Here is an 18906-nt window from a genome sequence, read left to right as displayed (position 1 = left end):
AATTCTCCTATCAACATCCTATCTATTCCCTGAAAAAAAAAAATTCCAAGTTGATGTGGCATTTTGACAGGTAAATTTACTTCTCTACCTTCTGTCCTCAAAACAGAGTACTTCACATTTAAATTACAGTGAGTTCCCCTACTTTTCACCCAGTTTGAAGAAGCAATGCATTGTCATAGTACAGTGGTTTTTGCATTTAGAAAATATGTATCCAAGTAATAGAGGGGAACATCTGTCAAAAAGAGAAAATTACAGAACTCTCCATCACTCATGACAAAGCTTGTGTAGAGCCAAAGTAGCATGACATTTATAAATGGCAAGCCATAGTCCAAGCTGCCTGCCAGCCTTGACCTACTATGACGCAGATCACATAAATCTCCACCCAAGCCCTGTTCAGCTTTGTGCCTTGTGTTGGTCCTGCTTTTCACTGCTTGATAGAACTCCAAAGAAGCGCAAGAGAAGGAAGTGTGAAAGTTGGATGTGACTGAATAGCTGGATCACTCTGTGACCGGCAAGTCAAGTTCTATTTTCAGAATTACATTCATGCTACAAAATGTGCCGACAGGATCAGGGACAGAAATACAGCGTATGTTTTCAAACTCTTTTTTGACCGTTGTAGATGCAAAGATATGAATGCTTCTCACTGCTGAACATTAGCAAAAGTTGAAGAACATTGAAAGATTATGGCTCTGACAATGTACAGCTAAAGCCATACTGTAATTTGGCTGTGGCTTACAAAGCTGCATGACCCCAGTCATTGTGGTTTTGTGTAAACCACAATTTATATCTCGGTATAGAGTTTATTCAAAAAACTGTAGATAAATAAGCTGGGAGTTACTCTAATGTAGAAACCTGGTTACATTTAAAAAATCTTCGTAAAAAGGTAAAGGTAAAGGTTCCCCCACTCATGCGTGCTAGTCATTTCTGGCTCTAAGGACGATGCTCATCTCCGTTTCTAAGCTGAAGAGTCAGTGCTGTCCAAAAACATCTCCGCGGTCTTGTGGATACATGGCAAAGGTGCACGGAGTCCTGCTACCTTCTCACCAAAGTGGTCCCTATTTTTCTACTTGAATTTTTTACATGCTTTCAAATTGCTAGGTTGGCAGAACCTGGGACAAGTAACGGAAGTTCACTCTGTTATGCAACACTAGGGATTCGAACCGCTGAACTGCTGATCTTCTGATTGACAAGCTCAGCGTCTTAGCCACTGAGCCAAATCTTGGTACCTCGGTTCAAATGGAAAAATGGAAATATTATCTGAAGGAAATTCTTCAGGATTACAAGTGGTCATCTCGGAAGCAGTACGGGTAGTCCTCATTTAGTGTCTACAGTTGGGACCAGCAACTTGGTTCTTAAATGAAGTGGTTGCTAGGTGAAACTCCCATGACAGCGATAGGGCTTACGATTTTACTTCAGTTTTACTTTTCTTCTTATTACTTTCTTCAACTGAACTGGGTTCTTTCTCTTTTAGGTCATATTGAAATGGAGCAAATAAGTAAATCTAAGAGCAGGGGATATTCTGTGAAGGTTAAAAAATGTAAGGACTGGTCACTAAGTTGATTTTTAGCACCACCATAACTTTGAACGGTCACTAAATGAGGCAGTCTCTAAGAAAGGACTACCCGTATTCACCTTTCATTCAAGAAGAAAGAGGTGTCTTTTAAGCTGGCCTATGCTGAAATCATAATTGATTAGGGGTGTAGAGTCCTGCCAAAAGGGCAACCATTTCACTGTCAAGGCCCTTTCATTTAATTTCCCTTTGTGGACCTGAACCGCCCCACTGATCACAGGAAGAGCAGGAATTCACCTTAACTTCTCACGCTCATTTCACATTCACAAATTAGAGAAAGTTGATGAGAGTTTGACAGGCAGCTATTGAAAGTAACTTACGTAATAAGATCAGGTATCATGAGAAAAATTGCTAACCAGGCTGCCAATTGTATCGAGGCCCAAGATTGCCGGACCTAGGCATTAACCTCAGGCTACAAAAACATATACATCTTAATTAGCCCACAACTTCATGGATCTCTTATACAGGTGTACTGTTTATTTTCATCTTTCTGGGTATTGTTCTGAGTATTTACTATCTTGAGGTCTATTAAAATGTAGCCAGGCAGCGAACAGTAAATGTCTTATGTTGATCTCTCCATGGCCTCACACAGTGTTTCTCAACCTTACTAACTCAAGATGTGTGGATTTCAACTCTCAGAATTCCCCAGGCAGCATGGGTGTTGAAGTCCACACATCTTAAAGTTGCTGAGGTTGAGAAACACTGGTCTAGCAAGAACTCAAGATTAATAGTCTACATTTCACAGGCAGATATATGGGAAGTCTCAAGAGTACTTATCCTCTTCCTGCATCTTGCTAAGAATTTACATAGCTTGTGGAAGATAGCTTTGCTTTTTGGAATTTAAGAAGGTATGTACCCTTTTGTATTTTACATGGTTTTTAAGCATATAACGATAGTGTTTGTGGAGGTGGGGAGATTGTTCTGATCATTTCCCATTTTCTTCCTATGTACAGAAAGGGAATTTCTTCCCAGATTGAAATGGGTGACCTTTGATCTAGAACAGAGGTGGTGGTGGTGTGGGAGTCAGGGTCAGCAACAAGGCAACCTGAGAGCTCCGAAGGGGAGCTGGCAGAGAGAGAGAGACAGAAGCGTAGTCTGGGCCATCTTTCAGCCCTCAGATGGAGAGACAACAGCCCCCAGGTCTGGAGGTGGCTGATGAGGAAGAGGAGGAACAGCTGGGTCCAGTGCCTGACATGCAGATGCACAGAAGGCAGAGAAGAGGAGAGCAGTGGAAATTCGTGGACCGATCCTTGGGAAGGAAGAGCCACCACTGTTAGCGAAGCCCCAACCTCAGTTCTGCGGATAAAAGGAGGAGATGAATAGATGTGGCAGGCAACTATTCATCTTCCGGCTGGCCAGACTTATTAGGCTGCAGTGAGAGAGAAACTTTTTGCTGGGGCTGCTGGCGCTCCTAATAAAGGAATTGAGTTAACTTCAAGGTTTGTCATGTTTGGGGAGCTGGGTCAGAACAAGGAGTGTCAAACTCAAGACCCACAGAGGGATCCGGCCTGTGAGGTGCTTAAATCTGGCCCACGGGGCTGGCCTGGAAATAGCAAAGGACCAGCCCATGGTGCCTCTGCTAGGGAAAACGGGACTCGGGGGGGCTATGCATCACCCCATTTTCAGCTTGCAGGGTGTTGCAGGAAACCATCTATCCTGTCTCCACCCACTCCCCCCAGCCCACCTGCAGAGGAGAACTACAACTACAATGCTGATCCGGCCCTCGAAGAAATCCAGTTTGACACCCCTGGTCTAGAACCACTTGTTTTAGACACCCAGAGTCCTTTTGATTACAGCAATGGCTTTCCAATGGCAAACTGCATGGTAAGATTTAGTTATTAAAATACTCTTCTAAAGTCAGCGAGCTAAAGTTAAGATGCTGAACTGGGAGATCCAGATTCTAGTCCACTCTGAGACATGGAACCTCATGGTGTGACATCTGGCTACACTTTTAGGCCAGCCTAAAGAGTTGTGGTTATGGATTAAATCTGAAGAAGTGAATACTATTATGTGTGTGTGTGTGTGTGTGTGTGTGTGTGTGTGTGTGTGTGTGTGTGTGTGTCACCTTGAGAAAAAGAATACGATATATATATGTAGTCCTTGGCTGAGAACTACAATTGAAGCCAGAATTTTGGCCCTAAAACACTGTAGCATTAAGAAAGAAATCCAATATGACTGCTTTGCTTCACAATCGCAATCTGAGCTCCCCATTATGGTCCTTAAGCAGTGGTGGGTTTCTACAGGTTCACCCCAGTTCGGGCGAACTGGTAGTGGTGGTGGCAGCTCTGCCCCCACCCCCACCCAGACATCATCATGGACACTCTGTGCATGCGCACGTGCATGCTCACAGTTTTGAACCGGTAGCGAAGGTAAGTGGAACCCAGTACCGTCTTTATGCAGCTGCATACATTTCAGAATACTGAGACTTGGAGCCTTTCAGGAGCCTTCAGTATTTTATCTTTTGGAATCTATCTCCTTTGTTAACATCCTTCTCCTCTCTGGGGGAGAAAATGCTAGTGAAACCAGCATTCTGAAAGACTCTGCTGAGAAATATAGTTAAGTGAGCTGGAGGGCAGCGCCTACAAATGCCTACAAGTGCTTTACAGGCTACAAAGCATCTGTTCTACAAGTGTGACGACTGCAAACAGTCCTTAAATGACCAGCTGTAAGTTGAAAATTACCTTGATAAACATTAACATTTAAAAGCAAGAAACACCCCCCCCCAAATACCAACATTTAACCCAGCAATTTGCATTCAGTTATATTAATAGCTCTAAATATATTCTAAAAAAAAGGTGTCCTTTATCCAATCAAACACTATCCTGCATCTAATCTCCATTTCTTAAGAAATTCAATCTAACTGATACGTTCTATACCAATGTATAGAATAGGAATGCCATCTTCTATTCACAGACAAAGATGCAGACAAATTTAGAAGTCAGCATCCAAGAAAAACCTCACTTTAATTAGGAAAACTAGCTTATTCTATCTATTGCTAACGATTGGTGTGCAACCTTCAGATTTTGGCTCCTTCCCATTGGTCTTTATTTTTAAATCACTTGAAATCAAACAGTTCAAAAATATAGCTAATACATTGTTAAAATCTGACTGCCTATTTTGTAATTTGATCAGGGTGCTGTTCAATACACTACAACAACCCAGGCAAGGTGAATTAATTCAGTAACCAAGACAAGGCCCATTGTGTAAATTCAGCCACCTTATTCTCATCAGTGAAATTCACACACAGTGAAATTTTCACACACAGGAAAATTCATCTTCTTCCTTGGAGAATAGACAACTCCTTTATTTGGATTTTTATTATTTAGAAATAGCCAGGAAGGAATACATTTACTTAGCAACAAATAGGAGTTTTCCCTCCTTTGCTCAGCCATGCACATGGATGGATACTATAACTGAATGCATTCCACTGAAACAGAATGAGTAATACAGCACTGTATTGGGAAATTATGCCAAGAATTTGCTAAACTTGTATATCTATTGTATTCATACCACCAAGAATGGTGATATCCTTGAGTCAAGGGTAAGTCAAGAAGAGGATAATTCATGAATTGTTATATACTTCAAAGGGGAAGTTGTGAAATGAATTACAACATCCTGTCTCAAAAACTAAGGCATTTTGGCTTATACAGCACATTTTACTACATAGCACTTCAGTCATCAGCAAATATACTTAATTCAAAGAATGGAATTGTATTCCTTTCCTATCAATGATCATAAACAGATCCTAAGCATATGAACATTAAGCTTGTTCTTAGGGGATGACATTCTCATTCAAATTTCTACATTGAAGTTCAATATTGATTTTACATTTCAGCATTTCTAGTGTTCAAAAACAGCATATCCACTAAATATGTCAATTACCATAACAGTAATATTATCAATTACTCTTCTCCACATCTTCATAGCACACAAGGAGAATGAGGTTGAGGAGGTTTGTCTATAACCCTAACCCTTAACAAGCAGAACCAGGATTCAAACCAAACTTGTTTGAACTCCTAACTTCGCTTTAGAGCAGGGGTCCACATCATGATCTGAGATTGTGCCTGGTTAATCCCCCCCCACCCCCCCACCCCCCGAAAAAAACTAATCCCTGAGACCAGAAAGATTGAGGGCCATCACTCTAGAGCAGGGGTTTCCAACCGTGGCAACTTTAAGACTTGTGGACTTCAACTCCTGGCTGAGGAATTCTGGGAGTTGAAGTCCACAAGTCTTAAAGTTGCCAAGGTTGGAGACCCCTGCTCTAGAGCACTATTCTGTGTTGCTTTTAATTGCTTGTTTTATTTTGGAATGTCTTAGGAATAAATCTAAGACACACTGTATAATATAATCATATTGTATAATATCATCAAATCATATTACAAATCACATCAAATCATACGAAAGTTTATTGTCTGGATCATTTTCAGACTGGGTTCAGAGTGTATACAGACAGCATTGGTCATCTTGAAAGGTTTGAAACAGAGATGATGTGAGAATCTCAACAGTTTTTGATTCCATTGACCATGGTATCTTTCCCGACTGGCTTCAGAGGGTTGGCTTTTCCTCAAGGTGCTGAGAAAGGTGATATTTATTTATTAAATTTATATGTTGCTGATCTCACTGTTGTACAATTCTGGGCAGCATATAAATCTAAGAAATAATCAACCTCCCTTTTCTCAGCATCATGTGGACCCCAAGGATTCTGTAAAATGATGGACTGGCAATTGTGGAGGTCCAGGCAGAAGAACATCATCATGGCTTCAAAACAGCAAGAGCAATTAGACTTATATACCGCTTCATAGTGCTTTACAGCCCTTTCTAAGCGGTTTACAGAGTCAGCCTATTGCCCCCAACCATCTGGGTCCTCATTTTACCCACCTTGGAAGGATGGAAGGATGGAAGGCTGAGTCAACTTTGAACCTGGTGAGATTTGAACTGCCAAACTGCTGGCAGCTGGTGATCAGCAGAAGTAGCCTGCACTACTGGACTCTAACCACTATGCCACCGTAGCTCAAAATCTAAGGGATTGGTTTGAACAAAACTCAACAGCACTTTTTCGTGGGGCTGTTGATAAAAATAGGATTGTCAACATGATCACCAACGTCTGATGACGGATATGGCACAAGAAGAATCTGGTTTTGTAGTTGGCTGGAGTTGTGTTCTATAAGATGGGCAGCTATACAAGTCTTTTAAATGTATAAATGTATACCTAGGCTTTACTAATTGATATTAGATGGAGGAATTGTAGAAGAATCTGGTCCTGTATAATAATTAATAAGTCTGCAGTGAAACAGCCCTATGCTAATAAGACATGTGCTGTCACAGTTTATTCTGGCACTTCATTCTTGACCAGATCAGGATGGTGAACTCTTCTGTGCCAATGTAGGGCATAGATATTATTCTCCCGTTATAACTTCATATTTTCCTGTTTACTAAGTCTAGCCATCCAGGGCAGGAGTGGTATTCACTTACCTTCCCTACTGATTCTGAAATGTGAGCACGTGTGTGGTCCACAGATGCGCACGGACTTCTGTGCATGCACTTTGCTCAGACGTGCGGCTTGCATGCATGTGCACAGCTAAAAAACATGCCTAAATAGGATGGCATAGAGCCGGGATGGGTGGGCAGGCCCACCTGCGATTTCCGCTACCGGTTCAGGCAAACCTCTGACTTAATTGTAAGAGTCTGCATAGGTAAAAATGAATTAAAGCAGGGGTCTCCAACCTTGGTCCCTTTAAGACTTGTGGACTTCAACTCCCAGAGTTCCTCTCTTTGCTGGCTGGACTCTGGGAGTTGAAGTCCACAAGTCTTAAAGGGACCAAGGTTGGAGACCCCTGAATTAAAGCACAAATCCTTTGGGGGGGGAAAAAAACCTTTCTTTTCTGACACTGAATTCCAAACAGGAAATATTTACAAAATACTTTTCAATATTGTACAACTGGAATCTCGCTTCCTTATCTTGGAATTTAAAGTGACATTCCTTGTTTGCTTTGTTTACTATAACATCCAAGATAGATCAATACATTTTTTCTGATCCTTTCTTGAACAATTACAAGAAAAACTTACTACTGTTAAGTTCCTAAAATGTTAATATATTCAAACTTAAACTGAATTTGTTGAAACATTTTTTGCCAGGTTTTGTCAATCTTCCCAGCTGTTTTTCAGAGACAAAAAGTATGATATTTGCCATCATGTCACATAAATGTTGATTGTCCCCCTACAGCTGGAAAACATCTGAAAAAGCTATAGTCCATGGCATTCTGACACATGATTTGGGATCCTTTCCCTTTAAAGATGCTTGCACCAAGCAAGAACCCCGTTATGGCAAATTAATGGGGGGAAACAGCATAAAGAACATGGATTAAGGTCTTGGGGATTGGGGAGAGTTACCAGCTGTACGCTGATGACACTCAGCTGTACATTTCCACCCCAGGCCACCCCAACGAAGCTGTCGAAGTCCCGGTGCTGTCCCGGTGTCTGGAGGCCCTGAGGGTCTGGATGGGGAGAAACAGGCTCAAGCTCAACCCCTCCAAGACGGAGTGGCTGTGGATGCCGGCATCCCGGTACAGCCAGCTGCAGCCGCAGCTGACTGTTGGGGGCGAGTCACTGGCCCCGATGAAGAGGGTGCGCAACTTGGGCGTTCTCCTGGATGGGCGGTTGTCCTTCGAAGAACATCTGACGACCTTCTCCAGGAGAGCTTTCTATCAGGTATGCCTGATCCGCCAGTTGCGCCCCTTTCTAGACCGGGATTCCCTATGCACAGTCACTCATGCTCTCGTCACTTCTCGCCTGGACTACTGCAATGCTCTCTACATGGGGCTCCCCTTGAAGAGCACCCGGAGGCTTCAGTTGGTCCAGAATGCGGCTGCGCGGGTGATAGAGGGAGCCACTCATGGCTCCCATGTAACACCTATCCTGCACAAGCTGCACTGGCTGCCTGTGGTCTTCCAGGTGCACTTCAAGGTGTTGGTTATCACCTTTAAAGCGCTCCATGGCCTAGGACTGGGCTATCTATGGGATCGCCTTCTGCCACCATTTGCCTCCCACCGACCCATGCGCTCCCATAGGGAGGGCCTCCTCAGCGTGTTGTCAGCCAAACAATGTCGGCTGGCGGCCCCCAGGGGGAGGGCCTTCTCTGTGGGGGCCCCTACCCTCTGGAACAAGCTTCCCCCAGGACTTCGTCAACTTCCTGACCTTCCGGACCTTCCGCCGCGAGCTGAAGACATATTTATTCTTCCGCGCAGGACTGGCATAGAACTAGTATTATTATTTGTAATTTTAAATGGGGTTTTATAGTTTTATGTATTTTAATTTAGGGGCCAAATTTAATAAGTTTTTTATTAATGTTTTTATTTGTATTGTATCTATTTATTGTTGGTTTTATCTGGCTGTGAACTGCCCTGAGTCCTTCGGGAGAAGGGCGGTATAAAAATTAAATAATAATAATAATAATAATAATAATAATAATAATAATAATAATAATAACAACAACAACAACAATAATAATAAAGAATAATATGCAATAATATATATTAAGAATTATATATATATATATATATATATTATAATTTTTCGAAAGAAACTATTGTTTAAAGATATTTTTTTTGAAAAATGTTTAATAAAATTTTTTTTTTTTAAAAAATAGAATAATATGCACTGATTGGTTCTAGGCTAGGAAAGTGTATGAAGTTTAATAGCAAGCATTGGTTTGAAGTTTAATAAGAATTAAAAAAATAATATGCACCGATGGGTTCTGGGCTAGCAAGTGTATTAAATTTAATATCAAGCAAGGAAGGCATGGCTATGCATTTGTCAAAAGGCTGACTGCAACGATGCCAAAAAATTCTTGGTTCCACCCATGAGTCAGTCTAGTGATGCAAGGTTTATCTTGGCCAATACATGGATCCCAGAACTAAGGCAACTTGCTCTGTCAAGTATACAGCAATTGGTGGATTATGTTCTTCACCACTAATTCACAATCTTCTGTGGATGGTTCCAGCACTCACAGGTGAAAGCTAATTATACACTATGTTGTGTTGAGGTTGATTTTTATCTCACTGCCTTTGTTTTATGTTACTGGAACCATACAAGAGAATATTCAGTCGTCTTGTGTGTTTCTCATGGGTATTCAATTAGCAACCACAAGACCAGAACATTGGCTAAAATCCCAAATTCATCCTTGGCCACGGATGCCCAGTTGGCGATTCTGGACCAGTTCCCAGCCCAACCTATTGCAGAGGAGTTGTGGGGAGGATGAAGTAATAGGTACATTCCCCCAAACTGCTGGAGGAAAAACAGGATTACCCCAGATTGCTATACAATCTGTATCCTCTTTTATAAATGCAAAACATCTGAGATAAACTAATAAATCTTGGTATATTACATCTACAAAGGATAGGATGATTGCTATTGCTCAAAGACAACTGGTATGTATATATTGTAATCTCTACTTTTTTGCTCAATTTCTGCTGAATAGAAATTTCAGTTAGGAATTTCAGAGTGTAAATTAAAACTCAGTGACAATACAATGTACTTAGATGTTTTACTAAGAGCCAAATTTAAAAGTTAAGGCTTTAGTATCATCAGTATATGGATGACACCCAACTATACATCTCAACTCCAAGGTGCATGGATGAAGTCAGTTATGTACTAACCTAAACAACTGGATAGAGAACAGACTTCAGCTCAAGCCTGACATAACTGAGTAGCTGTGACTCATTGAGTCCCCTGAGTTAGGGACATTTCCATCCTTAGTCTTGGAGGGCTGACACCTAAGGAGTAGGTGACAACTGCGGCCAGGTGGCCCTTTGCATAGGTTTATCTAGTCTGCCAATTTCACCCTTTCCTCAAACAGGAAGTCACTCATTATGCCCTGGTGATCTCAGAACTGGACTACTGTACTGCAATGCATTTAGAGGGCTGCACTTGGAAGACCATCCAGAAACTACAGCTGTTCCAAAATACAGTGGTGGAAACTGTAATGGGCACTTCATGCCCCGTACCACTGTTGTGTTGCAAGCTGCATTGACTGCTAACTAGCTTCTGAATGCAATTCAAGGTACTGGCCATCACCTATAAAGCTCTTTGTGACACAGGGTCTAATAATCTTGGGGACTTCCTGTCTCCAATCATTTCTCCCTATCTTCAGAGACACTGTGGTTCCCCCTCAATTAAACATTACCATCTTGTGAGAGAAAGTGTGCTTTCTGTCACTGCGGCTCCTGCCTTCTGGTATACCATTGCCTCAGAGATTCATACAGCTTTCCCTCTCCTGGGGTTCTAGAAGGCCTTAAGACTTGATAGTATTCTAGAATGGGGTCTTCAACCTTGGAAACTTTAAGACTTGTGGACTTCAACCCAGAATTCCTCAGCCAGCTTTGGCAACCTTGGCAACTTTAAAACTTGTGGACTTCAACTCCCAGAATTCCTCAGCCAGCTTTGGCAACCTTGGCAACTTTAAAACTTGTGGACTTCAACTCCCAGAATTCCTCAGTCAGCTTTGGCAACTTTAAGACTTGTGGATTTCAACTCCCAGAATTCCTCAGCAAAGCTGGCTGAGGAATTCTGGGAATTGAAGTCCACAAGTCTTAAAGTCGCCAAGGTTGGAGACCCCTGTTCTAGAAGCCTGGGGTGGTGATGGTATTATTGTGCCTGATTATTGTAGCTGGTTTTTGTCCAGGTTAATATATTTTGTTTCAAGTTTAATTTGATATTTTTATATATTGCTTGTTGCACATCTTTTGGACTGGACAGCCATAACAAAAGTAATAATAAACTCCTCTGAACTTCAGGGTCTAATAATACTTAAGATACAAGATAAATTAAATTCACATATGCAACCCAGTGATGCTAAAATAACAATTTTAAGCCAAAATCTTTTGATGCATACACCTTTGAGCCATAATATGGTTTTCATTTATTTAAGTTATTTAAAGAATTTATACAGCCTCCAGACTCAAAACGCTGTGACTCCTGTTGGTGCACAATAAAAGAAAAAGAAAAAAAACCAGGTAAAATCCACAGGAAAAAGCCATATTTTAAAATATCTTTCTGAGGACCAGTAGGGTCAGGGGTGAGATCATTCCAGAGGGCAGTCCCATCAGATGGCATTGTTTGAAGGATGGGACCCAAGCATTCCTACCCTTAGAGTCTGTAGGATAAAAAGTTACAGAGGTCTCATAAATATCCTGGTTCTGTGTTATGAAAAATTTTATAGATAAATAACCAGTTCCTTAAATTGCACCCAAGTTATCAAACCATAGGTAGTTGGTGTGGCTCAGAAAGTTAGTGATGTTACATGTGTATATGAGGGGCATCCATAACTATAACTATCACTGCATTCTGGATTGTTGGGGAGTTTTTCAACAGCCTTAGAGGGCAGCACTAGATAGAGCACATTGCAGTACTCCATTCAGAAGCAGTGGGCAGGACCTCCCAATCCAGAAAGGGAAGCAACTGAAGCACAAGACAAAGTTGGGTAAATGATCAGGAGCTGCTGGAGTCTAGGAGGCTGGCCAAATTGCACATGTAGGGGAGTACAACCCTGAGTAGAACCAAGAATGGACAATCTGGTCTTGGTAAGTAGCAATAGCACTTAGACTTACATACTGCTTCATAGTGCTTTACAGCCCTCTCTAAGTGGTTTACAGAGTCAGCCTACTGCCCCCAACAATCTGGGTCCTCATTTTGCCAAACTCGGAAGGATGGAAGGCTGAGTCAACCTTGAGCCAGTCAGGATTGAACTCCTGGCAGTGAGCCGAGTTAACCTGCAATACTACATTCTAACTAACCACTGTTCAACCATAGCTCCTAAATTTCACCAAAAACTCTTCTTCCCTCAACCAAAGTCCTATAGTATCCAGATGCCAGGCCAGGACTTTGACAGCCATACCTGTTCAGCCAAGGACAAAGATCTACACCTGAAATAATCAATATACTGATAATACTGGACACTAGTCGTTTCCTGTAGTTCCCCAGTCGTTTCCTGTAGATATTTAAAATACCGGTAAGTGGGGAGAAGGTACAGCCCTGATAGTAATAGCAATTAAGGCTTATATACCTCTTCATAGTGCTTTACAGCTCATTCTAAGCAGATTAAGCAGGGGTCTCCAACCTTGGTGACTTTAAGACTTGTGGATTTCAACTCCCAGAATTGGCTGAGGAACTCAACTCAGAGCTGGCTGAGGAATTCTGGGAGTTGAAGTCCACAAGTCTTAAAGCCGCTGAGGTTGGAGACCCCTGGTTTACAGTGTCAGCATATTGCCCTCAACAAGCTGATACCCTGCAAAGCAGAATTCTTAGGTGGGCCAACTCCCTCCAGCAGCAAGTGTAATTGGGGGGAAACCATCACAACATGGTATCTCCCAAATCACTGAGCTGATCCAGAAAGATACCATGGTTAATGGTAGAAACATGGTGGTTCAGTGGTTAGAATGCAGTATTGCAGACTAACTCACTGCTCATTCCAGGAGTTCAAGTCTGAATGGCTCAAGGTTGACTCAGGCTTCCATCCTTCCAAGGTCAGTAAAATGAGGACCCAGATTGTTGGGGGCAATAAACTCTGGGAACTCTGTAAACCACTTACAGCTGTAAAGCAGGGGTCTCCAACCTTGGTCCCTTTAAGACTTGTGGACTTCAACTCCCACAGTCCCTGGCTGAGGAACTCTGGGAGTTGAAGTCCACAAGTCTTAAAGGGACCAAGGTTGGAGACCCCTGTTGTAAAGCACTGTGAAGTGGTATATAACCGTGCCTTATTGCCATGTGCTCAAAAGCCCGATTGGGCTTATTATCAGGGGATGTCTTATTTTGGGGAAAACAGGGTAAGTCTAAGTGCTATTGCTATTGCAAATCAGTGAGGCCCAGGACAGAGGTGTTAAGGTCATTGACATCTGTGGCTAATACAATATATAAGACAGGCCTAGGAATAAGCAATCAGGTACCTGCAAATGATTTAAACTTCAGTCCCCAAAAGTTCCAGGCAGCACAATCAAAACATCAGATTGTAGAAATTGTAGCCAAATGCAATTTGACTAGAAGGCAAACTGACTCATCTGCTTTCTTCACTTTCCTTCCTAATCAAATCTCCTTTCAGCAATACTGTCATGTGCCTTGCTTGGCAAGATCTGTGAAAAAACTATATCAGGCTGGAAATTAATCATCTCCTCCTCATCTCAACTGCTGTCCAATCGATTTCCAGTAGAAGCAACTCTTCAGAAAAAACATGTTGCAATGTCTACATTTTAGAGATTCCTCAGAATTTATTAGAGGACTTTTCATCCAAACAAATTCAAGGGGTTGAAGAAGACACTCTCAGCAGGATATGTTAGAACAAAAATGAAGACATTCAAGCAAAGTTTCTCATGACCATGATTTGATACCAACTGCTCTATTCAATACGCTTTGCTAGGAAATTAGTTCCACACATCAAATGACTAGTATAACCTGAGGTTGGCACTAGCTATGCATCCAGTTGCTTTTAAGAATCCCAGAGATTTACATACATTTATTCCATACATCTACATTTCAAAACTATTCATAATCCGCCTTCCCCATACCTGGCACTCTCGGGAAGTCTCTTATCTGGAGGGTATCATATTGGGAGACTAAATTATGAAAAACCTTGCTGAAACCAGCTTTCTGATAAACCCTCCTGCTGGCTGTATCTCAGCTGTACAGAGCAGGCTAAGCTGGTTATCCTCTGTATCTCTATTTGCTGTTACAGCCCCTTGCTGGGACTGAAAAGATGACTCAACATTTACATGAGTGAAAGAATGCAGCAAGTACTTAATATTTTGCACAACCATTGTAAGGGGATGCCTTACTAATGAGACTAACAAGGTCTTCAAAAGCTTCCTCATAAGTAGCTAATAAAACTGTACCATCACATTTCACATCTACATTGTAATCCTTGATCCTACATTGCTCCCAATGTCAGTAGCCCACTGAAGACATTTTTAACCAGAGTTAAACATTACAACTTCACTCACAGTCTTCTGCTTACAAAGCAATTTCCAGGTCTTCCTGGACATGCAGTCCAAGAGAAAAAATTCCATCGTTTGTATCAGAGGTTACAAGAGCATTGCTGAAAATTATTTTCCTTGACCCGTAGTTGCCAACTCTACGTATCAAACAGGCTGAGTGAATAGCAAGCATTTCAGCTAATCAAGGTTACACACAGAACACCATGAAACCTACTTAGATTTTATTTCATTAACAGAAGCCACAACACTCTTTATCACACCTGTGACGGTAGAGTCAGCTGTCTCTCATTTTGCTTCATACAGCCCAAGAATACATTGTATGAGACATTAGCTCCCTTTTCTAGCTTCAACTAACCTTTTGCAGGATCTCTACATACAGCTGGAGACAATTTTCCTTCCAAGATATCAGCAGCTTTCTTTCCAGCCAGCATCAACACACATTAGGGTGTGTGCTAGAGGCTTCCTAAATCCAAAGCCATTGAGGAGAGCAATTTTCTTCCTAGTAATGAAACTAACTTGGTATGAACACCCAGCAATAGAAGGCAGGCACTTAGCCTGCATTCAGACATGCTGGATTAAAAAGAACTAGCAGATAAATTGGCAAACCCACTTTCTTCCTAAGCAAGAATGTGTCTGCTGTCCATAATTAATCCTGCAATCCCCAGATAATCTTTGCTTCCACCTTCACTGGGGAACAAGACATCTTACTGAAACCATAGACTATGTATTATTTCACATAACATGGCCAATGTTGGTTTTTTTAGACAAATGCTTCCAGATGCTGACACCAAATACGCATTTTATCCCTTAAGAAAGGTTTAGCCTTCCCAACAAACAGGCATGGGAGGAGGGGAAGGTCGAAGGGAACAAGAATCCTACAAGTCCTTTAGAGGCTTTTAAAAGTAACAATACTTTATCTTCAAAAGATGAGCCAGACATGCCTAAAGTTAATTTCAACATAACTGGTTCACTCACAGACTAAAGCACTATTCATCCATTGCTGTTGGGAAAACCATATCATTCCATCTTGGGCTGCTTTGGGGAAGTTATTATTTGTTTTCACTTGGGCAAGGAAGGAGCTGCAGGAATAATGTTACACCTGGGAGGAAATTCTGCTCCAGGCAAAGCTATTATGTTTAGAACATTGTCCAGTGACTCAAAGTACCAGGGCTTAATTTAACATTTTTTTAAAAGCATACGAACAAGTGGGTTTACATTAAGAGGAAAGGCCTACAACTCCTAACCATCTATTTTCCCTCCCCTCCAGTTCTGAGGAATTTGCAGTTTTCATCTTCTGAAATTTCATTGCTTTATTCCACAACTCTTCCAAGTTTTCCTTGTTAGCATCTGCAAGCATCTGCCTGTTGTTGTTTTTAAACGCCAATACTTATTTTCTTAAGTCAATGCCCTCCCCCGCTTTGAAATCCTGGACTCTTAGGGTGGTATTTTCCATTCTGAAAAGGTAATCTTCTAAGCCAAGTTTCCTATACAAAACACCATATTTACAGCTCGCTCGGTCTCTATGTGCTTCCCATTCATTCTGTTGCCTCCCTTTTTCCTACCGTCAGCCTCCAAGATTGGCAAAGGTTTCTGGATTCCTCGAACAAGCCTTACAGCAAGCACTCTTCCTCTCCCCCCACTTCTTTTTTTTTTTGGCAACTCATATTAAAAAAAAAAGCTTTTAGAAAACGTAAGGGGGGGGGCGCGGAGAAAATCTGTCTCCATAGAGGTTTTATAGCCCGCATAATCCATGCGCGTCTGCTCGGCGGCTCAACAAGCCAGCTCGGATGGAGATCAGAAAAGATCCTCGTTATTTCGCAAGCAGCTCGAGCAAAAAGCAGCCGCTTTCGGCCAGGCGACCGAAAATCCCGGAGAAATAGATCCCCAAGGAGATTCCTTTTTGGGGGGGCCGAGGGAGGGGAAGGAAAAAAAGAAAAAAGAGCCGCGGAAGACGCTTCCCTCCCAAGCCGCGACCGCTTTGGTTTCGTCCCTTGAGTTGGCCACCGTCTCCTCCTTTCCTTCCTTAACCCAACTCGGCGTTTCCAAACGCGCAGCCCACCGCGACCCCTTTGCAGCGTCGCCCTTCCGAGGCTCCCCAAAGACGCGTCCTTTTTTTTTTTTCCTTGGTTGCCAACTTACCCGGCTTATCCCCGACCCGCTTAGCGCATGAGGCTTTTTTTCCCCTGGAGCCGGCGAAGGCGCAGCTCCGGCAACTCGGCTTAAATAGACGCAGCCGTACTCCAGCCTTCTGTTTAGTTAGCCACTCACAGCGAGAGAGATGGTTTTAATCAGATGCTGGCAGCTGAGGGCTACCCAGGAATGCGCCGCGATGTTTGCGCTGCCTGCCTCGGCTTCGGGCGACTCCCCCTTAACTGTGTCTTGCGCCTGCCAAAACTTAACTCCTTCCGCACCGAGGAGGAGGGAAAAGAAGAGCCGAAACGGCGGCAGCAGCAAGAGGAGGAGCTGCCTTCGCACGACGTGCGAGCCTCCCCACCCCCGTTGTGTGAACGGAGGCAGTGTTGCGTGTTCGCGCATCCCTTTGAATAGGCACGCCGGCAGGATTCGCCTGGCACCCCCCTAGCCTGCGTTCAGACAAGGTGATGGATTATAACTAACTAAATACCGTAAATAACTAAATAAATAAAATACGGTAATCCCATGGATGATTTCTTCTGTTTACTAGATTTGTAGAATACCTTAACCTGCCGACCAACCATAAATCTCCCCTTCCCCCAGGCTGGGTTTGGCACAGTAGGCTAAATTGCCTAAAGTTAACATAAGGTTAATGCTAACCAAGTTTATCATGTTGTGTGAATGCAGCTCCTTGCTCTTTTAACTGATTTGGTGTTACCAGCAAATCAGAAATGAAACCACCATATTCCAGCCAATATACTCTGAGTTCATTGCTCAGTTTATTTGGGAACTAAGCAACTCATTTGAGTTGACAATGGTCCACTGGCTGAAGTTAGCCACATACCAACCAACAACACACATATATACATATACATATACATATACACATACATACATACATACATAGATACACACACACACACACACATATAGATACACACACACACACACACAAAAGCAAGTGACAGGATTCATATAACTGGATGGGCTCAAATGGGAAATTCTCGCAGGACATGCTTCAAAGGCTAAGGTGAATCCAGCTGATTGAGTAAATCCTGATTAAGTAAATTGTGGGTTAGATGTCCTGGAAGCTAGAGGAATGTTTTATTTTTATATCTGAAAGGAACAAATGAAACAGATTTGGCCTTTGCATTTCCCAAATTCTATAGAACAGGGTTTCTCTATCTTGGCAAGTTTAAGATGGGTGGACTTCAACTCTCAGAATTCCCCAGCCAGCATGGGAATTCTGGGAATTGAAGTCCACTTATCATAAAGTTGCTAAAGTTGAGAAACTCTGCAGGATGCCATATATCACTTTATTGTTTTGTACAATTCTTCAGAATGATTGAATAAAGCAAACTCATTGTTATATATTCAAGCATATAAAGGCAGAATATATCTTTTTTTAAAAAAAAACCTGGGTGATCAGTTTCCATATGAATCAAAGAAATTGGAAAATTTTGCTCAATTATTATCTATGTACCAGAGTATTTGTTGAAAAAAAAATCTGGAAAACCCAACTTTGCATGATTATTTCTGCCTATTTGCCTTTTAAATCCACTTCCTCTGTGAACAGTTTATTAACCTTTGAGTATAATTAAAATTGATATTTAATAGTAGCTTCCATTCAGTTTTTTTACCTGAGCAATAATAAATGCTTGTGAGTGGAAATAAAAAAACACACAAAACAGTTCCATAAGATGCGATCCATTTAATTTTATTTTTTTTTGCAATTTCAATTATACCATGCAAAAATCTCATGGGTCAAAAATAGCATAGATCAGTGTTTCTCAACCTTGGTCACTTTAAGATGTGTGAACTTCAACTCCCAGAATTCCTAGACATTATCAAGTCCACACATTTTTAAATCAGAATTCCCCAGCCAGCAAAGCTGGTATTCTGGGAGTTGAAGTCCTCCAGGCTTAAAGTTGCCAGGGTTGGAGACCCCTACTTTAAATGACCAGAGTTGAGAAGCACTGGTCTCTACAATTAGAAGATATGACAACAGCTGCAACTTTATACATGTAAGGTTGGTCATTGCTTAATTATCCACTCTTAAAAGAACTTGGAATACTGGGAGTTACAGTCTAACATGTGGTTCTCCAAACTCGGCTACCTTCAGACTTGTGGACTTCAACTCCCAGAATTCCTCAGCCCACTATAGATGAAGTACACAAGTCTTAAAGTGGCCAAGTTTGGAGCCCCCTGGTCTAAAACATCTGG

General features: G+C 41.9%; 1 protein-coding gene across 3 annotated transcripts in view; it reads right to left on the bottom strand.

Annotated features, from left to right (window-relative positions):
• DAB2 (DAB adaptor protein 2) overlaps window positions 1-16912 on the bottom strand; it is a 54634-nt gene extending 37722 nt beyond the window's left edge. For 2 of the 3 annotated variants that reach the window (XM_058170288.1, XM_058170289.1), the window contains exon 1: window positions 16690-16912. The gene's annotated coding sequence lies outside the window, so the exon portion shown is untranslated. The remainder of the gene's footprint in view (window positions 1-16689) is intronic. The other variant, XM_058170292.1, reaches the window with a different exon arrangement.
• Window positions 16913-18906: the final 1994 nt, after the last annotated feature.

Source organism: Ahaetulla prasina, chromosome 2, assembly GCF_028640845.1.
Source record: "Ahaetulla prasina isolate Xishuangbanna chromosome 2, ASM2864084v1, whole genome shotgun sequence".
Lineage (NCBI taxonomy): Eukaryota > Metazoa > Chordata > Lepidosauria > Squamata > Colubridae > Ahaetulla > Ahaetulla prasina.
This window is presented reverse-complemented; position numbering and strand designations above follow the sequence as displayed.